This window comes from Dasypus novemcinctus, chromosome 6 (genome assembly GCF_030445035.2).
Source record: "Dasypus novemcinctus isolate mDasNov1 chromosome 6, mDasNov1.1.hap2, whole genome shotgun sequence".
Classification (NCBI taxonomy): Eukaryota; Metazoa; Chordata; class Mammalia; order Cingulata; family Dasypodidae; genus Dasypus; species Dasypus novemcinctus.
In genome coordinates this window covers 52939354-52964420 of record NC_080678.1, presented here as the reverse complement: position 1 = coordinate 52964420, position 25067 = coordinate 52939354, and the positions used below count along the sequence as shown (strand labels likewise).

Here is a 25067-nt window from a genome sequence, read left to right as displayed (position 1 = left end):
GAGTGATTTTCCTTAGACCTGAATAGGTACTTCTCTGATGGTTTGCAATTCCCTAACTCCAGGCAGTACACGAGACTGAGGGTTTTAATTGTCCTTCAGCTCCCATCTGAATTGTCCTCCACTCCTGTTTGGAAGTGGTGGTGTTACTTTGGCTCTTTTAAGACCAAAGAGACAAAAAGGATCCCGAAGGTCCTTCAGTCCTAGAGTGGCTTCGGGAACTCTGGGACTCATGGGATTCATCTCCTCATCCAGGCCACTCCTGACTTGCCCGGCTATTAATAGCACAGCCGTCCCTCTAATGACCCGAACTGGAAACTACAGAATATTTCTTGACTCCCATCTTTAAGTAGCTGTCAAGTTCCTCTCCAGGCTGCCCTTGGTATATGCTTCAGTTCACCCCACCCTTTGCTTTCCCTGCCCAGCACCCTGGCTTAGGCTTTTGTTCACAGGGCACTAGAAAGAAGTTCAGAAACCAAGAGACTTGAACCATTTCCATTTGTGAGGCTCCCCAGACATTAAGAAATACAAAGAAATTTCCAAACAGGAGTATAGAAATTCAGTCTGCTTGTAATTTAGAAAAGCAGTGCTTTTAACACACACAAATACAATGCTATATATCTGTACAATTTACTAGAGAAGTAGAATTTGTATTAAAGCATTATTCATTTACCTGTACCTCATTCAGCATGGAACTTGATTTGACAGCTGTAGTGATGGTCTTTCAGTCCTGCCTCAGTGGGCCTCTCTGATTATCTGTAACCTCACTTGGAGATCATTAGAGAATTCTCATGAGCAGAAGGCTGGTCCATGGCCCAGCTCTGTGTCCTCTTAGCAGCTCTGCTCTCCTCTCTGACAGACTTCCTATTTGTTTCTTTGTTTTCTTTGTGCCTGTTAAGCTTCTCAAAATCCAACTATAATTATGTGATTCGGCCATTCAACAATCTTCAGGGCCCTAATGAATGAAGATACCCACCTTTACTTATATACTTTCACTCTAGCTGTTGTCTGTACCATTCATCCTTTCTATGTAGTAGTAGAACTTTGAAGTTCACCATGTTCATGATGACCGTGATTGCCATGATAGGCTGTAATGTGTATGGTGACCTACTCTGTAGGGGTAAGAATCTCTCTCAAGGTTTTTTGAGGAATGCTTGAGAACCGTTGATTGTCAATCATGTTTACTCATTATCAAAGAACTATTATTTATTATTTGTATAGGTTTTAATTGCTGCCAGAGCAAAATTATAAATAGTATAATTGAAGTTGGGTCTGTTATATTAATAAATATTAAAAAAATGACTCTCTGGAATTCTCAAATCCAAATGAATTATTTCTTCTTTGCTAAACTCCCCCCTGGACTGCAGCTGGTCACACACCACTGGAACGATGCCTACCATCCTCGGTCCTATCATTTTTTCCCCCAACTGAGACATTTTATTTGTGTGTATTTTTTACATCCCAGAAAAAAAAATCCCAGGACTTTTTTTCCTGTGTGCTTTCACCTTGCTTCCCTTTTGGTCCATGATACCAGTTGATGTTGTCAATACAAAGAAACAAAACTGACAGATGGGAGCAGATCATTCTGCCGTTTTTCCAGATCTTTGAGTTGCACATCAAATCTGGGGCTAATCACTCTGCACTTGTTTAACCTGCCTGTGAGTTTCACGACAATTTTCCCAGCCTTCTGATCATAAATGATTTCAAGTTTGCCAGTGTAGACTTGCTTCATCATCACAGTTAGAAACCAGCTGATGATTTGGAAGCACAGCATGATAATAATCTGGCAGTTCTCTCTCACATCACCCAGGATGTTCATGTGCACCATTGTGGTGGATTGGAAAGGTGGCAGAAAGACTCTGTATTTTTAAAAATAATAATTCTTTCCATCCTTCCAGCCTCAGTTTGAATGCCACTCCCCCTGATTGCTCAAATGAAGAGGAAACACCTTCCTCTGAACAAACGAATGCCTCTTGAGATGCTTCTCTTTTTCTGCTTCAGGGTTGACTTGTTTGTGTACTTCTCCTTCCCCAAAACTTCTCCCTATAGCAATTTTGAAGGCAGAGCCTGGGAGATTTTTGTAGCCCTCCTGGCAACTAGCAGCCCCTGAGCATGGCAAGCCTAACCACAAGTTATATCAGGGCACTCTTCAGAAACCTAATGAAATCAATGGACATTAAGTAATGTAATTTTTTTTCTGTCATTGTTTATTCCTTCCTTCTTTCACACCATGTGCCATACTCTGAGTTAAATGCTATGGGTGCAGCAGGAAAGAAGACAGACCAAATTACTGCATTCATGGAGCTTAGCGACCATGGTGACTCTGGCTGGTGGTGGAGAGAAAAGCGTTCCGAAGAGGGACGGTTCCTTCCCTGCTCTGTGGTGCAGGTGTCATTGGGTTCACTCCTGCAGAGGGTCATCCCTTTGCAGCAGGACGACTGTGTAAGATGAGGCTACAAGAAGCAGCAGAGGGTGCAGACTCCTGAAAGCTGCTTTGTAAGTGCAAAGTGCTGGACTCTGAGGTCAGTGCAGATTGTTAAATGAGTTCTCAGAGAGCTTGACATAAGTATCTTACTATCCGTATTTTATAGATGAGAACCCAGCTTTGCAGGGGCTAAATAACTAGTCTAACTTGGTTGATAGTGAATAAGGGGTTCACACGGGCTCTGGACTAAGTTCCTAGCCTCTCAAAATTTTCTTGCTCTTTGTCCTGTTAGAACCACATTGTAGTCTCATGGACAGGCTTCTATTGTTTAAGTTTCCAGCCAGAAGAGAATTAGAGATAAGTTTTCCTTCTCATTTACTCCAGTGGTTAAAAGACCAGTGGTTAAAGCAAGGGGTTTGAAAAGTGGAGGCTGGCGTTTCAACTCTGGCTCACTCCTAGCACAGGGCTCCAGGGCAGGCTACTTACTGTCTCCAGGCGTCAGTTGCCTCATCCTCAAAGCCAGTTGATTATACCATCTTCCTTCTAACGTAATCCATATATAATACAGTGCTTGCACAAAATTGGTAACATTTAGGGTAAATACTAGTAATAAGGACAATTCACCAGTTATCAGAATTTCATCTTGAGTAGGTGGGGCAGGCTCAGGAACCCCCTTCGGTCCCAGAGCTTATATCTGAGGCTTCTCACCACAGTTACTTGTTTAGTGTTTTTAGCTGTTTTTGGGGGCCAGTACTTCAAAATTAGAATTAGGCTGCAAAAGAGAATTCACTAGCCTCCTTCTTAGCCTGTTTTAGTTATGGTTGAACCAGCCCCTTAATTTCAGGTTTGTGCAGAGCTGAGTGTCTGCTTTGATAGATATGAAGTCTTCCTGACCTGTTCAGACTCACATTAGAGAGGTGTGTTTTGGGGCAAATCATTGCATTTCTCAATATAAAGTAATGGGAATGTGTGTGAACCATAAGCAAACGTCCTTATTGCCCTTTTGGTTCGACCCTGCCATTGCAGGGGACAGGGGATCCTTAAGCAACTTACAGCCATTCTAGAAGGCTCTGGGTTATAAGGCTTCTTCTAAATTAGCAAGGTGCAGGCCTTTTCCTCTGCTATCTGAGAGCACATGAATCTGGGCTGTCAGGCTGGTGAGGGAGTTGTGGTTCCAGGTAATATAAAGACCTCGGCTGCATCAGTGTCCTCTGGGGAACTATTTTGAAAATATAGATTCTTGGACCTCATCTATGAGCCTCTGGACATGGGCTCAGGAAGCTGAGTACTTAACAAGCTGCCTAGGTGGGTCTGGTGAGCAGGCAGGATAGGAGCTAATTGGTAGACTCTGATAAAATGCTTTTACACCCAAAATATGGCATGCAGTTTCCTAAAGAGCCGTGTCTCCTCACGCCCACACATAGGTTGTCAGAATTCAAGAGCCCTGAGAGTAGATCGAGGCAAGGAGGCTGAGAGGGACTTGTGGGAATCTGATACACCCTTGAAGACACTCCCTAGCCTCTCTCTTGTTTGGAGAGGCCATGCAGTGCGTAGTTAATGCCAGGTCCAAGTGTCATGCCGCCTGCATCGGAATCTTGGTTCCACCTTTGCTGGCTTCATGTCCGTGGACAGCTTATTTATCCCCTTGTTCCTCAGAGTCCTTTTCTGCAAGATAGGGGTACAAACTGGTCTCCAGGTATATTAGTTTTCCTAGCTCTGCTGGGAAAAATACCACAAACCTAGTGGCTTTAAACACAGCTTTCTCATCTTAAAATTTTGGAGGTCACAAGTCAAATCAAGGTGACAGCAGGGCTGTGTTCCTTTTGGTGGCTCTAGAGGAAACCCTGTTCCCTGGTCTTTTCCTGCTTATAGAGACTGCACACATTCCCTGACTTGTAGACCGTCATTCCAAGCCCTGGTTCCATTGTCACAGCTCATTTTTCTGACTTTGATCTTCTTGCCTCTATCTCATAAAAACCCTTGTGATTACAATGAGTCCTTCTGGACATCCCAGGATGCTCTCTTGTCAGGATCCTTAAGTCAATCATATCCGCAAGTCCCTTTTCCGATGTAATTCCTGGGATTTGGAAGTGGACATCTTTGGAGGTCCAGGATTCAGCATACCATGCCAACTCTGCAGCTTGTCATGTGGCTTGTTTGAGATAATGCATGGAAGTCCTTACAGGAAGCCTAACACATAGTCAACACTTAGTATGGTCTTACTGTTAATCCGATTTTCTGAATTAAAGAATGTCACTTCATTTGATCTTTCTTTATAGTGCTAATACTATTTTATTTTATATTATATATTTACTATGATCATCAGTGGCTATTTTTGTTTTAAATCTTTGATAGATATCAGGCACTCTATCATCCCCCTTTAGGAACGAACACCTGTATTTCAGAGAGGTTGAATAACTCCTACAAAGTTTCACAGCTAGTAAAAGCCAAGGCCTGGCTCAGGCTTACAGCTGTATTTTTACCCCTACTCTTGACCTACTGCTTACTTATCCTTTTGGTTCTTCCCTGGAGAACAATGTCATTTTTGCAATCTTTTCAGAGCGTGGTGGAGGCTTGTTGAGGCAAGTGTTGCAGTGGAGAAGGGCAGGAGCTTGGGAGGCAGGAGGAACTTCCCCATTCACCAGATCAGCTTCCCTCTGTGGCTTGTGGCTGCAGCAGATTCAGTTTTGAAGCCTGCGTAATGCCCTCTTCACCTCCACCCACATTTGGGCCTAGCCAGTTGGTCACTATCGTGCTGCTTCTCTTTGTCAGCTCTGTGATAATGACTTACTTGACCTGGATAAGGTCCCTTGCCATCTCTGAACCAAGAAGTGACCCTTCTAGGCCTTGCTGTCAGCTCCCAGTCTTCTTAGAGTATATCTGAGGGGGGCAGCCCTTGTCTTGTTGGTTTGTTGCTCAGACAAAGCTAGGCCTTGTGAAGCTGGGGTGCATGCAGTAGGCTGGTCCTCAGAGGAACTGCCCGGGTGGGCAGGGTCGGGCAGGCAGGGTTGAGTTTGGTGTCCCTGCCTCCATTCTCTATCTCCTCCACCTACAAAAGATTATTTTCTTCCAAGCACTTGATGCGCATCTCTCTAAAATAGGTTTCCTCTGTTTTTGGGGTCCTTCTGTATGTTCTAGGATGACTTCTCTCTTGTTAAACCTTCTTTTCTATAGCAAAGTGGTTAAAAGCACAGACCCTGGCATAGGACATACTTGATTTCAAATCCCAGCTCCCCTCTTACTAGCTGTAATTATGTTAGGCAAGTTGCTTGACATCTCTTAGCCACAATTACCCATTCCTTTAAATGGGAATAGGATCAACCTCACAGCATTTTCAGCCCCACTACCTACAGCACTTAAGCACTTAACAATAGCTAATTATCATTTCAAACAGCCTGTCTTAGCAAGGTGAGAAAACATTCAATCAAAACAATTCACTAGAACAGGGGTCTTAACCTGGGGTCCCTGAGCTTGAATTGAAAAAAATCAACTTATTGCTTTTATTTTTCTGACCCTTAACTGAAATTTAGCATTTCCTTCACTTATGAATGTATGCAGTGAATAAATTACAGCAGTGTCCATTTCACCTGACTGGCAAAGGGGTCTGTGGAACAAAACGTTTAAGAACCCGGCACTAGAAGGTGTGAATGCAGTGGGCTTAACCCACCCACAGAGAAACTTCTTTTGCCAGCAAATCCTCAAATCTTTGATAGATTTTGGGATGTGCAAGAGCTGTAGTTTACCTTCCTTCTGTCCCTACTGGGAGTAGTGAGAGAACTGGCAGACAGGAGGGAGGGCTGTTTCCAGTGCCCTCGTCTCTTCAGCACTTCCTTGCCTCCATGCAGTCAAGCAATTAGTGCCTACTTTTCACTGATTTTCTACCCTGGGATTTAATATTTTCTCTGTGGATGACTCATGATGCTTAATAGAAATACCACAGGAAGCAGACTTGGCGCAATGGATCGGGTATCTGCCTACCACATGAGCAGTCCAAGGTTCAAACCCTGGGCCTCCTTGACCCATGTGCAGCTGGTCCATGTGCAGTGCTGATGCACACAAAGAGTGCCGTGTCATAGAGGGGTGTCCCTGTGTCGGGGAGCCCCACGCACAAGGAGTGTGCCCCGTCATGAGAGCCACCCAGCATGAAAAAAGTGCATCCTGCCCAAGAATGGCACTGCCCACATGGAGAGCTGACACAAGATGTTGCAACAAATAGAAACACAGGTTCCCTGTGCTGTTGATAAAGACAGAAGGGGTCACAGAAGAACACACAGTGAACGGACACAGAGAGCAAGACAACTGCAAATGGGGGGGGGGGGGCGGGAAGGGGAGAGAAATAAATACAAAATAAATCTGAAAAAAAAAAAATAGATATACAGCTTCCGAAGCGCAGTGGGTCATATCCACTGCATCTCCCTCATGCCAAGGGCCCTTATGTTCCAGATGAAACAGGGTCTCTCAGCTCCCAAGTCTGTTACTTCCACTATGTCACAGTGTCCCAGGGACAAGTGAGAAGAAAATAAATTCCCATATACATATATGTATATGAATATTCAAATGAAATAATATTTATGAACTTGTGCTTTCTTTCTTTTGGTTTATTCTGCTAGAACACTTTGTGAGAAATCCAATTACTGGATCAAATTATAGACATCATTAATAAGTTCCTAAAAATACATTAAAAAATTAACAAACCAGAGTGTCTTTTTTCTAGGCATGTAAAAAGAGTCTAGTTTAACTGCCACCCCTCCAGCACTGTTTAAAAACATTCTTACTAATGTTATATAGAAGTACATTGCTATCTCAACATTTTAATTTGTTTCTATTTCATTTTTTGTGGAATCATTTATGAATGATCCATTTAGCGATATATAATGTTTGCTTTGAAGCTTGGTGCTGCTCTTTTTTTTTTTTTTAGCATTTATTTTTTATTGTATGTATTTGAAGATATATAGATCAAAAAAATGCTATATTAAAAAAGATAAGAGGTTCCCACGCTCCACTCCCCACTCCTCCCACATCAACAACCTCTTTCATCATTGTGGCATGTTCATTGAATTTGGTGAATACATTTTGAGGCACTGCTGCTCCACATGGATTGTAGTTTACATTGTAATTTCACTCTCCCCCAGTGCATTCACTGGGTTATGGCAGGTTATCTAATGTCTAGCATCTGTCCCTGCAATATCATTCAGGCCTGCTAACTCTTAAGTGTGAGTGTCTTTCAAGTCCGAAGCCAGTTGTGTTTCTGCAGCATGGCCTCCTTGCAGATTCCAGCATCTGGGTCTCTAACCTCGCCAACAGCAGCCTGGGCTTCATTCTTGCAGATGCTGGTTTTGACTTGTGGTTGGGGAACAGCCGGGGAAACACCTGGTCTCAGAAACACAGGACTCTTTCAGTTTCTCAGGATGAATTTTGGACTTTCAGGTATATTTTAGTTGATTACAACATGGGCCTCTTTCCTTAGTGCCCTTAGTTCAGACATGTGGGGATTTCAGCAGTGAAGTTGGAGAGAGTGTGACTCTGAGGTCATAGGAGAGGAGAAAGTGATGTCTTGTGAAAGGTTTTACACTTCCTTAATTGAATAAATAGTAGTAGAGAGCATTATAGATAAATAATTACATCAAAGCATTAGATTTGATTATGAATTAGGAATTAGTAATTCTTAAGTTATTTAACATTATTACTGGTTAGGATGCTACTGGGCAAATTTTATCCCTTCCCCTTCCCCTTCACATTCTTTCATAAACATGTATTTGAAATATTCATTTTTCTTCTTTCCAGAAATTCTCACCTCTGAAATTCTCTTCTTTCTCTTACTTCTGGCTCTAGCAATTAATAGCAGTATGACATTGGACAATTTAACCTAGGTTCTCTGTGCTTTAGTTTCCTTATCTGTAAAATGGGGATAATAAACCCCTATCTCATAAGGTTTTTTGAGCAAAGCCAGGAGTTCTGAACGACAGAGAAACCCAAAACGATACTCAGAGATGTAAGGAACAGATTTATTATGTGCGAGCTCAGAGGAGAGTAGTCTCCAAATTCTGAGACCTGTTTTTCAGTTTTCATAGGTTTATTTTGGATTTTATGTGGGATCCGCATGACTTTTGCTCATTGGTAATGTGTTGCTAGGCGATAATTTGCAAGCGGGGTTACAGAAGCAGAATGCAGGTGCAAGGTCACCGGCTGATTTACAGAAGCGGGGGCTGGAGTGTTTGTTAGATTACAGAAGTGGGGGGCAGGAGGCATTCTGTGATATTCTCCTGCAAGACCATGTTCTCATGGGCTGATTTACAGAAGCTGGGGCAGGAGTGGCTCATTAGATATCTTTTCTACCAGGTTATGCTTTTTATTTCTCAACAAGGTAATTGGGAGGTTAAGGAGACACATGAGAATAATCTGGCCCAGAGTCCGGCCTATCATAAGTGCTCATGAACAGCCGGCTTTTCCATCATGGGTGACACTCACTCATGTGTGCACTACTCACTTGCAGGGCTTCAGAGTCCTGTGCCCAGGACCAGGCATTAGAGAAGGAAGCTCTATGGTCTCCTCCAGGCTTGCTTCCCATCTGCCAAACTGTGCTTGCCAAGGACTTGAAACACAAGCATGAGAACTTTTACGTAAAGATGCAACAGGAATATGTTTCTTGTAGCACTGTTCACAATAGTGAAAAACTGGAAACTACCCCAGATGCCCATCAACAATGGACTGGAAAATTAAAATGTGGTATATTCTCACACTGGAATGAAAATTAACAACCCATAACTATATGACAGGGTTGAAGTCAGATACAGAAGAATACATCCTGTATAATTCCATTCATATAAAATTTCCAAGAATGATAAAACTATATTTGGTGTGAAAAATTAGGAAAATAGTTGCCTTTGGGAAGCATGACAGGAAAGGGGCTCAAGGGAACTTCTGGGCTTCTGGTAATGTTCTGCTTCCTCCGCTCAGTGCTGGTTTACTGAGATATGTTCAGTTTGTGATTATTCTTTATGTATATGCCGGTATTATTTGTATGTAATATTTCAGTGAATCAGTTCCTTTTTGGATTACAGTCATGATGAGATGGCAAATTATGACTTACCAGGTTCAGTTAACTACATTCTGAATAAAACTGGCCAAAAACAATTGTATTACGTGGCTCATTCTCAAGGCACCACAATAGGTATGTAATAAAAGTGGAAGTGGAAAGTTTATAGTTTTTTTTTTGTAGAGTTTCCTTTTGTTCTTTTTTTTTTAAGTTTTTATTTATTTCTCTCCCCTTCTCCCCACTCCCCCATCTTCTGCTTTCTGGTATCCATTCTCTATGTGTTGTGTGTCCGATTGCATTCTGGGTGGCTCTGGGAATCTCTGACTCTCTTTTAGTTGTGTCATCTTGCTGCGTCAGCTCTGTGTGTGTGTGGCTCAACTCCTGGGCAGGCTGCACTTTTTTCATTCAGGGCGGCTCTCCTTGTGGTGCACACTTGTGCATGGGACACCCCTATGCAGGGGCCTCCATGGGTGGCATGGTCCTCCTTGCGTGTGGCAGCACTGCATGTGGGCCAGCTCACCACATGGGCCAGGGGGCCCTGGGTTTGAACCCTGCACCTTCTATGTGGTAGGCGGATGGTCTATTAGTTGAACCATATCTGCTTTCCTGCATTTGTTCTTAATAGTGAAATACATATTTTTAAAAAAGTGAACTATAAAGAAATAATGTTATTTCACATGCAAGTTTATTATTTTTATTTTTTATTTTTTATGCCAAGCAGAAATAACAAATAGGGCAAGGGGTTTGGTAATATTTGGTTTTCTCTAGAAATTTAGATTTTAATAAAAATGGATAAACATGGTATATTGCTCTGTTGAAATTGGATGAGCCTATCATATATATTTTACTAGTTAAGCAATATATAGGAATGTTGGAAGATTGAAAGCAAGAAGTTTTATAAGTTGAGAGACATAAAAAATATATACAAAATAATACATTGATTTTTAAAGTGAAATGGAACAAAACTAATTGCAAGATTATTGGTTACATTGGCATTATTTAAAAATGTTAAAAAAAAATTTTTCCAACTAATTTTTTTTTTAATCATGATGTTCTCAGGATAGACTTTATTTTTTAAGATTTATTTATTTATTTATTTATTCCCCCCTGCTTATGTCTTGTTCCTTTCTTTTGCTGTCTCTTCTCTCTGTCCATTTGCTGCACATTTATTCTGTATCTCCTTGTCTCTCTTTGTTGTTTCATCTTGCTGTGCCAGCTGTCCATGGCACATGGGCCATCAGCTCTCTGCTGGGTGTGGGCCAGCTTGCCTTCACAAGGAAGCCCTAGGATGCAAACCCAGCACCTCTAGTAGATGGGAGCCCAAATGATGGAGCCACAGTCGTTTCTGGTTTTTAAAATTTATATGAATTTTATTTGTCGTGATTATAAATTAATGTGTTGATTTAAAGAAAATAAAAATTACCCATGATTCTATCAACAAATTCTAATATGAAAGCATCAGAATCCAAAATTTTTAACTTTGTTAAGAGGTTAAGGACCTGCCCCATAATTTGTTTAATTCTGTTGCATATTTGAGTGTTTACTGCGTGTAACACCTTTGTGGTCATCTTGCATGATCTCTTTAGAATAAGTTCTAGAAGAATTACTATACTTTACTACACTATACTATACTATACTTTTCAGTGTCTTGGTATGTACAGTTAAGTTGCCTCACTCTCACCACCATCAAACACTCTTTGCTAATTTGGGAGGCTAAGACCAAAAAAGCAACTTGAATATATTTGCATATCTTAGGCTCTCTTCTTTGACCTAACTACTTGTGTCCTTCATCCTACTTCTTTGTCAGGTGACATTCTAGGATCTAGTTTATGGCAGAAAGTAGCCTGAAAGGAAGCAAAAAAATATTTTAAAGCTACAGATTCTAAATGTGCATAGTTCCTTTTTCAGTGGTTACGTAACTGGAGAGCCTGCCAGTCCTTAGGGATGGAAGGAAGGAGGAGTAGGGGAAGAAGATGATCAGGTGGAGCTGTTAGGGATAGTCTTTACATGGGAAGGTTCAAATTGTTAACAGGGAACGTCTTCTGCTGCAGGCAATCCGGGTTTCTTTCAGTGCATTTCTAGGTTGAGATTTGGAAGAAGCACTTGAAAAATTTTGTTTCACGTGTTTAATCTTAGGGTTTTTGCTTGTAGAAATTCAAATGAACCCCATTCAAGTGTTTTGCTCCCTGATTGCAGCATTGCTGGCATGGTTCTCAGGCTTTCTCTAGAGCATGACACAAAAGGGCAGCCCTTGCCTTTAACAACAGATTCTCAACATGGATTTCCTATTTTCTTCCTTTTGTTTACATAGGTTTTATAGCATTTTCATGGATCCCTTGGCTGGCCAAAAGGATTAAAATGTTTTTTGCCCTGGCTCCTTTGGCTTTATTCGAATTCAGCACTAGCCCTATAGTCATGTTAGGAAAACTTCCAGATCTTCTCCTCAAGGTACACTTATTGCCCCTCCTTTTCAGATTTGAAGAATTGGCCAATGGTGGGAAATGTAGGCCTTCCTCCTCTTCAATTTGTTGTCAATAAAACAGAAAAGTTTTTTCTCTTCATGGTTGTTGCCATTTGAAGTAGTTATGAATTCCAAAAAAAAAAAATTTGATTATGTTTGTAAACTGTTTTGTACCTGGGAATGATTAAATTATGATTGTGGCTCTGATTGGGTGAAGTCAGTAGGGTGTTGAGTCCCCGCACCTTGTGGGTGGGGACTCACAGATGAAAGGGGCATGACAAAGGGCAGAGCTGAAGCTTTTTGTTGCTAGAAGTTTTTTGATGTTGGAGTTTGATGCTTAAGTCTTAAGCTGGAGCCCCAGGAGGAAAGCACACAGAAAAGAGATGCAAGCCCCAGGAAGAGAAGAGCCCTGAACCCAGAGAGAAGCAAGACCGAGGCAGAGAGGAGCCCAGGGAGCCTAAACCCTGGCAGTCTTCAGCAACCATCTTGCTCCAACATGTAAACATAGACTTTCGTGAAAGAGGTAACTTATGCTTTATGGCCTGGTATCTGTAAGCTCCTACCCCAAATAAATACTCTTTATCAAGACCAGCAGATTTCTGGTATTTTGTGTCACCACCCCTTTGGCTGACTAATACAATGGTTTTTCTTAAAGACATATGCCTTTCAGAGTGGCTCTACCAGTTTCATGCCTGATCAGCAGGTTATGAGCAACTCATTTCCCCATTCTGGTGGGTCTTCATACCAATAAAAATTCCCGAATACCTCAGTTCTTGGAGATTGTGAATAAGTAGTGTGTAAAAATACAAACTTGTTCTCCCCTTTCTTTCTCTCTCTGCATTGGAGAAAGTGTTTTCTTATATCTGCAGTGGGTCCTTGGGATGTATGTCCTTCACAAATCACCCTCTAGATTTCGATGTAGGCGAAAGAGCCTGGATTTGGAATCATCTCTTCCAGATGATTGTGTTTCGTAGTATTGCAGAAAATTGACAAAGTGAGTGGTCAAATATTCATAAAACCTTTGAATTATCTGCTCTGACAAGTGCATGTTCCTTCAGTGAATGTTAAAATTTCCTTCTAATTACCAATGACCATGAGGTGCAGAGATACCCAGAGATGTACTTACCAAATGCAATGGGTGTGTCATGATGATGGGAGTGAGTGTTGCTGCGGGGGGAAGGGGTGCGGTGGGGGTGGTGGGGTTGAATGAGACCTCATATTTTTTTAATGTAATATTTTTACAAAATCAATAAAAAAATAAAAATTAAAAAAAAAACACAAATTATAAAGAAATCAAAGTTGACATGTGTAGATCTGCATATACGTAAGGTGATTTTTGCATTGTCCATGTATTCTGTCCTTCAGGGTAATTTTGTGGAGTTTGTCACATTAGTGCTGGGTAACAGTTCTGAAGTACAATGTCAACCTCACATCCCATGTCAGTATTGTGATTCAGGTCATTGATGGGTCATCCTATTAACCTGATTGCTTGGTGTTCTTTTATTATTATTATTATTTTTTCTCTCCCCTTCCTGCCCCCCCAAGTTGTTTGCTCTCTGTGTCCATTTGCTGTGTGTTCTTCTGTGTCTGCTTATATTCTTGTCAAGAGCGTTGAGAATCTATATCTCATTATGTTGCGCCATCTTGCTTCGTCAGCTCTGTGTGTGTGCAGCACCATTCCTGGGCAGGCTGCACTTTTTTCACACTGGGCAGCTCTCCTTACGGTGTGCGGTCCTTGTGCATGGGGCTCCCCTACATGGGGTACACCCCTGCGTGGCATGGCACTCCTTGCATGCATCAGCACTGTGCATGGGCCAGCTCCACACTGGTCAAGGAGGCCCTGGGTTGAAACTTGGACCTCCCATGTGGTAGGCGGACACCCTATATGTTAGGCCAAATCCACTTCCCATGCTTGTTGTTCTTTTATCTTTCTTTTCATTTGTTTTAACAGAGAGCCTCACAAACATGCTTTTGTCACATGTGACCATTATGTAGTCTCAAAGCAAGAATTTATAAAACTGCCTTTTCATGTCACTGACCTCTGCATGCCAAATTTGCTTCCTTGATCTCCCCAGCTAATACTAAAGTCATAAGCCTGTAAAAAAGGAAAATGAAAGGAGACATGGTGTTGGTCTTTAGATCTTGATGGGATGTCTCATAGAAGACAGAATTCATAGAAATCACAAGCTTGTATGTTCATGGGTTAAATTTTCCTGAAGAAGGGTTGAATATGGTTGGAACATGTATTAAATTTAAATTCCACCATATAAAAAGTGGAGTATTTAACATTAAAATCTTGATTGCTGATTATTTTGGGAGGAGAGGAAGAAGCTGTGTACCACGGGCCCATAGTCCTATCCCCAGACAGGACAGAGCCTGCTGCAGTTGTACCCTGTAGACTGAGCACAAGCTTTCCAGTTCTCTGCAGTTGTGAACACTCCCTAGTCATAAACACTGAGGCAGGTGGCATTTTCCTTTCACAGTTTTACTAATTTATATTTACATGCTGCTGCCTTTTAGGCATTTGAGTTTTTCATTCTTGCTTGACCCTCCAGAGGGTAGGAATGAGGGAGAGTGTAAATTATAAATGGGTTTGGGTTCAATATAAGGAAGATTTGTTTCCTGTTGTACAAGTGTGGGAAGGCTTACCTTGTGGGCATAATAATTACCCTGGATCTACTTGAGCACAGGTCCAGTGACAATTGGTCAGGAAGGAGGTAGACCAGATGTTGACAAATTTTTTTTTTGTAACAGGACAGATAGTAAATATAGTAAATATTTTCAGCTTCATGGACCATATGTTTGTTGTTGCCATTACTCAATTCCGCTGCTGTAGTGTGAAAGCAGCGAGGACCAATACATAGATAAATAAGTGTGTCTGTGTTCCAATTAAACTTTATTTTCAAAAACAGGTAGGGTGCTCAATTTGGCTGATGACCCCTGATTGGACTAGGTGGATGTACCCTCAGCAGAAATTGCTAATCAATCACAGCCTCAAGTCTTTCTCAGAAGTCAGGATCAGCCCATGACAGTCAGGTGAAAATTATCTGGGGCTGGCTCTGGGATGAGCGAGCATTAAGGCCCTTTCTCACTATACAAGGCAGCTGTAAAATGAGTAGATTTTCTGCCTCCTTTCCTTCATTTTGAGAAATTAGGCACATGTTTGTAACATTGGGGTAGATTATCAGATTTTACCTTAGTAAACTTATGGCCTCAGTATCCTATTTGAATCTCCACTGGTTGTAATTTTACACCTGAGTTCATCCACGAATATCCTTGCCTCTGGTCTCTGCTTCTAAGGTGGGTCATGGAAATCTTTGTACCGGAAAGAGATACCGAATATATTCTTGGGTTTCTTTTTATAGGATTTATTTGGAGTCAAAGAATTTCTTCCCCAGAGTGCATTTTTGAAGTGGCTTAGTACTCATATTTGTACCCATGTCATTCTGAAGGAGCTTGTGGAAATCTTTTTGTTCTGTGTGGATTTAATGAGAAAAATTTAAATATGGTATGTATGTTTATAGTAAGACTTCTTTAAGCTTTCAGTGTCTTTATTTTGTCTGTGAATGTATTTGGATTAGATGGTGTAGGTGAGACAGGAACAACCTCATTAGAGCTCCAAAGGTCTTTTCATTTCAGAGATGGGAGAGTAATTTCAGTAGGTGCCTAGAATGCTCTTTGCTGTGGTCATCAGACAGGCAGTTATCACCGTCCTACATTGTATCTATATGGAAATATTGAATGAGAAGTTTTGCCACAATTTTTGATAGTCTAGTGATTTGCTTCTTTTAAAAATTACTGTATGTTTAAATTTGAGGGACTGTTTCCATCTGTATGCACATGTGTGAATATGTGCAGGTGTATTTGTTTTATAATATGTAATCCTTTAGCCAGCAATATACTGGTGTTCCTAAATATATTTGTATTTTGTAATGTTGTATTTTTGAAAACAGGTTTTAAAATTCTGGAGTAAAGGCTGCAGGGATTTTAAGAAATGTTATTCATTTTTCTTTTTTCTGTTGATAAAAGTAATATGAAATTTGTATGAAAAATTTTGAAATTCAGAGAAGCATTAAGAAGAAAAAAATGACCTATAATCACAACCCATTAGGCTGCATGATTATCATGTTGTTGCTTTTCATTTCCTTCCTATATAGTCCATGTGTGTGGTATGTACATATTTTATAGGACTTATATGTTTGAGAAAATTTTCCCACCCATAATCTCTCATATCTTTGAGGTTACAACTCTGTAGTTTTTCATGTTTTAAAGGATAACAGATATGTGTTATTGATGTCTCCTTAATGCTGTTTTCATTCATATTTCAATGTACTTATTTTGCAGGCTAGAGTGACTGTATATACAACACACTGTCCTGCTGGAACTTCTGGGCAAAACATGTTACACTGGAGTCAGGTAGGTATTCCAGGAGCAAAGTTGGGGTTTGTGTAGCATCATTGCTAGAAAGGTCTGTGCATTCCATGCAGTACCTCTCTGCAAATGTTTTCCAAGTAGAAGAACAATCTGCTTGCAAGTATGAGCTGATTTCCTTCCCCAGAGTCCTGGATTCCTCATTGAGTTAGTCTGGCTTTTGCTGTCCTCTCTGGAGCATACTATACCATGACATGGGTTCACCAAACAGTAACTGTGTTGACTCATTTCTTTTCCTTTCTCTTCCGTTCTCTTCAATCTTCTGCTATTCTTTGAGTCTCAGATTTATTTAATTTCCTTGTTGCTTCACAAAGCATGATTTTAGAGCAGCTTTGGAGATAGAAGCTTCTATTTCAGTATTTACCTTGTAAGCATAATATGCCTGGAAGATCAGTAGATAGACAACTTAAGCCTATTATTATTAACCTATCAATTGTCACTCCCTTTGTTTGCTAAGCAGTGAGAATCTGCATTTTAAGAAATGAACTAACAGCTGCCCAATATCTTCTTCTGCTTCATCAGATTGGAGAACCTTTGCCATGTGATAGCACTTTAGGGAACTCAGTGGCCTCAGAAATATCCTCCCCTGGGAGTCCTGTTCTTAGAGTCTCCCTGGGACTCAGGAACCAGAAAGGGCCGTGTGAGGCTTCAGCACCTTGTTATGAAGGTCGGCCAAAATTCAGATGTCAGTGACTCAGTGACAGATTGCTGAGGTTTAGCCCAGGGGCACCTGCAATGGAACGTAGTGCAGTACATGCTGCACAGCACTTTCACCTTTTAAGGTATCCTCTACCCTTCAAAAATCCTCACATTCACACATTCATTCCAGCTCCTGCTTTTCTCCTAGTCACATGTCTGTTTACAGTCACTTGTTTTCCTTCTAGACCTACCACCCAAATTCTCCTACCTTTGTGTATATGCGCAGTTGTGATACTTTATTTCTCTCTTTTTAAAAATCTTTTTTCCTCTACCTTTTCTGAACCTTTTCCCCTCTCTTCCCTAAAGGACTTTTTGCCAGAAAGGGTGAAATTCTGTCACCTCAGCAGTTAGTGCACTCCTAAGGATGTGTGGAGGGTGACTCAGCTGACTGAAGGTGCAGGCTGGGCTATGCTCTAGCTCAGTGGCTTTTGCAAGTGCCCAATTCTCAGGTCCTTGGCAAAGTACCCATGACCACCCCTTAGCTTTCAGGAGCCCTGCTCTTGTTCTGGCCCCTTTTATGTGGCAGCTGACTGGAGTCAGGGTTGCAGGCTGAGTTCCCGAGCACTGCTCTCTGGCCCACTTGTGACCTTGTGACTTTAAGCTCTACTTACTTTTGAATTCCTTTCATAACCGTTTCCAAAGCCCAGACTCCCTGTGTTATAGACCAGTGATAACGACCAGACTCAGACTCTGGGTAAAGTTCCAATTGAGAGCTTTATTAGCCACACGGTGACTGCCTCATCCTACCCAGAGGAGAGAGCAGCCCCAGGTTGTGGGGTAAGTTTGTTTATACGGGCCTTTAGGTTCAAAGGGGGGCAATAGCTCAGCAAGCAAGCGTGTACAGAAGCAGGTATTTGTGGTTAATTAAGTGCTGGGGATTCTATAGGGGCGACAAGCAGTTGGAGAGTTCTTGTTATTTACAAGGGTCTGGGTCAGGTTGGTCTTTTGGCAGGGGCTGATGAGATTTTCTACAGGAGGAGACTCTAGGATAAGGTTTTACAGTTGAGCAAGCTTGTTACAGAAGCGAGATATATGCGGTTAGAGGGCTGTGGAACTTTCCTCTCGATAGGGGTGGTCACAGGCTCTTCACCACACCTGCAGAAGGCAGCCTTGCCCTTGCCCCTTGTGCCTTCTGTGTCATCTCTTTGTCAGGGAAATAGCTGCTTGACAGAGTGACTTCACAGGACCCTTTTCCTTGATCCCGCCTCCTCTGGGCTGTTGACCAGAGGCTGCCACCCTGTCTGTCTGGGACCCCTTGGTCAGGCTGCTCCAAGAGGCAGCCCCAGTGCCTGCTGGGAGTGGCTGCTGAAAGTGGGTGGGGCCTGGGTGTTGGCAGCTGAGAGCCCCAAGTCAGGTGTGGATTTTGGAGGTTCCGGTGGTATGAGTTGGGAGGTGCCCTCAAAGGCCATTTTATTCACAGTACATTCAGAAGTTTGCTTTTTGCTTGATTAATTAACATTCAGTTATTCATTTCCAAAACCTACATCTTTACTTGGCTGTTAAATTTAACTTACAAATGTTATTCTCGTTAGAGCCTGACAAATTCCAAAGAGCCCAGAGCTGAGATTCTCCTTTCTCTCTCTGGCCGTCTTGCCGTCTTGGAGCCCTGCCCGAAGCCCAGGTGCTCATTCCTGTGTGAAGGCTGGTTCTAGTACATCTTTATGGTTGGTCAGAAATACTTCAGGTGCAGGTGAAAATGCGGACTCTTGGACCCTCCTCAAGATCTGTTGAACTCAGAATTCCTAGGGTGTGTGTCCCTGGGATCTGCATTTTTAATAAGTACCCCCAGAAGACTCTGATATACTCCATTCTTTGCATCATAATGCTTAAATAAAAGACTTGCTGAGAAATAGTTCTTAAAATATTATAAAAAGGACATTTAATATAATGTACAGGCATTATAATATTTTAGAAAATATGTGAGTGCAGCGAAGAAAAACCACCTGTGTGTGTACTACCCAGGGATAGGCACTAGTTTTTATTTTGGTATAATCTTATAATTGGTATAATCATTCCCATTACTAAAGTAGGATCTTAGGACATGCACTTTCTGTAACATTCCTTTTCATTACTAAAGTAGGATTAGAGGATACATACTTTCTCTAACATTCCTTTTTATTGAATGAAATAGCATTGTATTTGTTAGATACAGGCTGAGTTGCTGTATCAGAGACAGAGAAATACAGCCACTGAAGCAATTTCTTTCTCATAATACAGAGATCAGTGGTCTGGGGTGGTGGTGGAGGGGTGTGGGTGTGTGCTGCAAAGTCATGCAGGGATCAGGGTACTCCACCCTGTAGCTCTGCCACCCCTGCGTGCTGTCCTCCTCTGCCTGGGTGAAGCTGGGTCATCTCCATGTCTGCTCCAGCCCACAGGAAGTGGGGAGTGAGGAAGGGCGAGGGGCTTGATGTTGAGGAGGTAGTTCAGAAGTGAGCCAGATGGCCATGCCTAGTTATGAAGGGGTGTGGGAGGTGTGCTTTCTACCTGGGTGGCCAGGTGTTTAGGGAACACCTGAGTGGTTCTAGTACTGAAAGCAGGAAGGCAAGAGTGGACACTGAGGGGTGAGAATGTCCAGTAAAAACTAAATTTTTAAAATATTCCTAATGCAGAGAAAGTTTTCCATTGCATGAATTTTTTTCTGCTCTTCCTCTTCCTCCTCCCTCCTCCCTCCTCCCTCACCCCCTCCTTCTCCTCACTACTTACTCCCCCACCGTCTCTTCTTCATTATAGTCTCTTTGCAATATCAAACCATCCTGGGAATATATTGTGTCATATTGTATTATAGATATGTCTTTATACATCAGGAAGATTGTTTTTCTTAGGGTACACTTGAAGAAGGAGACTTAGTGGTCAGACTGTTGGACTTTTTTCAAGACTATTTTTAAGACTTTGATACATATTGTACTATAAAAAATACTATTTACATTTTTATTAGCAATTGAGACTTAAAAATAAGTTTCTAAATGTCACTTTAAAACTGTGTAACCGAATATTACAATTATTTCCTCCTGCTCTTCAGCCACATGTTATTACATAAGTATAACCATAGTACCTATTGTGTTTCAATTTCTGACTATTTCCCTCTTAATATTACTTATAAACATTCTTTAGAAACAGTTTTCTGTTTCTGTCTTATATTTATATTTATTATTATGACATGGCATACTGTTTGGGCATATTGTTGTAACATAATGCAATTAACCAAATATCTGTTAAAGAACTTTAGCTCATTTCCATGTTTTTGTTCCTATAAACAAGCTTTTCCATATTTCCTTCCTTCTGAGGTGCCTTTTCAAGTGGATAGTTTTTGACGTACGAAAGTGACGCTCACTACAAATTTCAAGCTTAGAAATTTAGCCTGAGTTTTAGGCAAGTTTTTCCTTTACATTCATACTCAACTTTATATAAATGGTGAAATATGGATTTGACTAAGTGGTAAAAATGTTCACATCTGAGTACAGCAGCAGAGCACCTCGCATTGAGATATTTTCACTGATAATTGCAGAGGGAACAGGTGTCCTAAGAGGTGCTGTAAATCCATATTTTGTTCTGATCGTTAAATGTGCCACATATACTTAATATCTGTCATTTGAAATGACAGATTTTAGCAGACACTAAAATTTCCCCTTTAGCAATCCTCTGTGGTATGTAATGGCACTACCTTTTATTATATCAAACAGTAGAATTTTATGCAATTGATGAGGACTGAAACTTCACACACATCAAAAGCAAGGTTGGCTCTCTTTGTACCAGTTAATGTGGCGCCACCATGTGGCCAAAGTTTACACATAGTTTCCAGTTCATTAGGAATGCCAGTCATGGATTTAATCCTTGGCATATTTTTAACTTGGGAGTTTGGGGAACTATGGCTTTGCATTATTCCAAATTTTAAAAATAAGTGACTTTTTGTTAATAGTTTTAAATCAGACTCTTGTCCATATACATATGTTTAAATTTTAAATAAGATATCAACCCATGGCTTTAGTCTCCCCAGCAAGGTGGAAGTTGTACTGACCTGCAGTACAATTTGGTGATTACACCAGCTCTGGTACTCAAAATAGAAAAAGTGTTACATTATTGATAAATAAGGAAAACAGCATTACTAGACAAGTAGGATGGGTATATAGAACACATGATAGGTTTTTAACTAAATATATTTTCTTTCCCAAATAAACTGTTATTCTCTGAAAAAGTTTGAATAGAATTTAAGCAGAAAACATCAGCAAAAGTTCATCCAGTGGAAGCAACTTTTGATCGAGTATAATTCAAAGCATATGTTTGCAGATGCTTTCTGTGCCCTATTATAGCTACTCTCCAATTATATTATGAGAAATTGAGTCATTTAGTAAAGGAAAGGGAAAAAAGTTATTTAATTTTAAATTACGGTTTGGAAATAAAGAGTAAATGTGGTTATCTGTATAAAATTGATTTTTGAGGCTGTGACTAAGTCTGGCAACCTATGAGGTTATCTCAAAATTCTGTATCAGATAACATTTTCCCAAACTGTTTTCCTTTTAGACTATTAAATCCCACAAGTTTCAAGCCTTTGACTGGGGAATCAGTGCCAAGTATTATTTCCACTACAACCAGGTAAAGTCTTCAAAGTCTTCAGAAATAAAATGAGCCCTGAAAACTCATCGAGGAAGCCAGCCTGGGTTACTGGGTTCTGATGGGGGTCATTACTATGGGAAGTATTTGGGAGAGTTAGACAGGTATGCGTTTGTGTTTCCTCATTCAATTCTAAAACAACACAAGCCCTGTGGTGGGTGTTGTGGGATGGGCCTCTCCTTGCCCTGTCGTGGGCAGTAAATACGAATCTCCACTGTGACGTGTCATTTCATCATACTCCAGACACGGACTTAGCAGTCAGACCATCCTAGGTTTGTTACCTGCTGGCTCTGGGGCCTTGGCCACATTACATTGCCTAGGCCTCCTTTTCCACACACAGGTAAAATTACCATTTTTGAGTGCTGAGTGTGTGGTGCATTTCCCCTGCCTCCTGTACAATCAGATTATCTCTGATGTACAGATGAGGAACCTGATGTTTAGAGAATTTTTACAGCCTGCCTTCCATCCCCGAGGGAGACCATGGGAGGCTATAACTCCAAAGCACCTTCCCAAGCCCTTGGTTCCTCTACCTGCCATCTGGTAGGTGGGAAGAGCTGCGCCTCTCACAGGGACCCGGCCCCTGTCATGGTGCCCCATGGTGCTAGCAGTCTTTATCCTTGACTGTGGGTTTGGATTTTTTTATTGTTCTGGTAATGGTAATTGAAAAGGCAACCTGATAGTGATTTTCAAAAGTTAATCTCTTCTTCTTCCATCAAACTGACTACATGTTTAATGGAGACTGTGCTTTGTGATTTTGAAAATTAAAAAAAAAAATAAGTCCCCCTGTTTCTTTTTTTAAATTGTAGAGTTACCCTCCCACTTACAACATGAAAGACATGTTGTTGCCGACTGCAGTCTGGAATGGGGGACATGACGTGCTTGCAGACGTCAATGATGTCAATGTCTTACTGACCCAGATCACCCACTTGGTGTACCACAAGACTATTCCTGAATGGGAGCATCTTTATCTGGGGCTTGGATGCCCCTTGGAGTTTGTATAATGAAATTATTCATCTCATGAGGAAATAGGAAAGCCAGGCTTAAAAGATGTAGAGTTCTTTCCCAGGTCTTTTTGTTTTTATATTCAAGGTAATTGTGAGACTTTTAAGATGCCTAATTTTCTCCAATGAGGATTAGAAACTCACTAGCTATTTTTGGGTTTTGTGTAACTGAAATCGCAGCTGATTAAGGAATTAATGTCGCAACTATAGTGTTGTTCTTTAAGTCTTTGTGAAAAGATACTTATAATTATTCTGTTTATCCTTCCCATTTAAAATGCACTGTATTAGCTTTTTACTTCCATCCAAAGCAAATTAACACGTGTTTAGCTGTTTAAACTGATGCTCATTAATAAATAACTTGAGAAAATCTCAGTGTAAAAGCATCTAGCTTTCATCTCCTTGCTTTCCCATTTAAGGATTTGTATTTATGCACCTAAGTGATACTTTTTTCATGCTTATTCAGTAGTTACAGAGTTAAATCCAATGAAATCCCAGCTCTGCCAGTTACAAAGATCCCATATGAATTTTATTTATCAAACTTACCTGCGATAGCTGTGAGTTAGTAAATGGTTAAATGGCTCAGGCCAAGCAAAATAATTTGCTGAAATATTTGAAAACTAATTGCACTGAATCCCATAGAGAGACTTTTTCTCTGGTTACCAGCTGGTTTTCTTTTAAGCAGCTGCTCTATCTCAGTAATGATGTCATGGTGTAGAAAACCTGTGGCTGCTCATGAGAAGAACGTCCAAGTTTACTTTTACACAAAAGAAATGTGACCATGACTGTTTTCACACCAAGATTCAGGACTTGTTTTCTTTTTGTAGTTGTGTGTTCATATTTCTAGTCCTGATTTGCATCCATCTGTCAGGAAGCCCATATTCACATACTTTTCATGCAATGTTTCCTTACAGTACTCTCAGGTGGACAGATGTTTTTGTAATAGAGTTACCTGAGCTGCAATATCAGAATTTAGTATTTGTTATTATATGTAAGCAGAATACTACTACTTTGTAACATTTAAGAGTCTTATTTAAAGGTTCAAATAAAACTCAGTGAGCCTCAGGCCTGAAGAAATGTGTGTATGTGGTTTGTCTTTAATTTAATTGCCTTTTTATTCTTCTCTTTTCTTTTTAGGCTTTACTTAAATCTTTCTTTCTCATCTTTTCCCAGTCCTTACTCATTGTAAATCTTGCTGCTAGTGCTCATGAACATCTGTTCCTCTCTTTTGGGGAGGAGACCACAGTCTCAAGAGTAAGGAGCGTTCGAGATGTTTGGAAACACAAGATTCGTAAGTTATCCTGCAGGCACCACGTTAGTGATGCTGTGGGTGGAGACTTGGCAGCTCTCAAACCCTGTGCAGGTAGCCCATGGGCTGCAGGCAGGACCAGGGATTTGAGGACTGTTGGTCCATCTTCTTCACTGTAGAGATGAGGCAACTGTGGTAGTCAGCTAAAGAGGTGCTGATGCAAAATACCAGAAATCTGTTGGCTTTCAGGAAGGGTATTTATTTGGGGTAGACACTTACATTTACCAGGCCCTAACGAGTCTGACTCAAGGTACCATTAAGAGGTACTTTCTCCCCCAAAGTCTGTTGCCATCTGTAATGTAACGTGTTTGAGAATTCCCCTAGGGTTTAGCCTTCCTCTTTTCTCTTAAGGCTCCATGGTCCCTACTTCTTCCAATCTCAGCTGTAGGCTGGCTGGAGACTGATCACTCTCCCTGGGACTCATTTCTTTCCAGGCTCAGCTGTAGGCTATCATGCTCATCTCCCTTCCCAGGGCCGTGTCTACAGAGCACTCTCTCTCTTCCTGGGTATCTGCTTCTGTGTTCTCCTCCATGTATTTCCTTCCATGTGAGAGTCTGTTTTGTCTCTCCAAGGATGTGGGGACTCATCCCTACATGCCCTAATGATGTGATCAAATAGAAGCCCTAATCTTGATTTAATAAGGTAAAAGTGAATCCTCTGAATCTAATACAATCTATATGCTCAGAGGAACAGACAGTTTACAAACACCATCCAATATCTATTTTTGGAATTCATAAACAAAACCAACCTGCCACAGCAACCAAGTTCAGGAGAGGTAGGTCTCTTGAATGGGCCCCTGGAACATAGACTTGGAGCCCCAGTAAGATCTCTCCCACTAGGGTGTGGTTTGAGGAAAGAGGCTACACCTTTCCTGTCTCTGTCTACCCAGAATCTAGCCCAGGGCCTGGACCATAGTGAGTCTCACTAGGTATATGTGGATAGACTAAATGTATGAAGAATGAGTGGACTTCTTCATGTAGCTAAGGAACATTAGGTGCTCAAGTAACAGCTGGAAAAGTGTAAGGAGTGAAGTGGTATCAGTGATTTTTGTTAGACTCAGAGGAAGGAGTAAAAATGTACTAGAGGCAAAGGGTGTGCGTCTG

At 41.1% G+C, this 25067-nt stretch overlaps 1 pseudogene; it reads left to right on the top strand.

Annotated features, from left to right (window-relative positions):
• Nucleotides 1-23807, top strand: part of LOC101411630 (lysosomal acid lipase/cholesteryl ester hydrolase-like) — a 31992-nt pseudogene extending 8185 nt beyond the window's left edge.
• Nucleotides 23808-25067: the final 1260 nt, after the last annotated feature.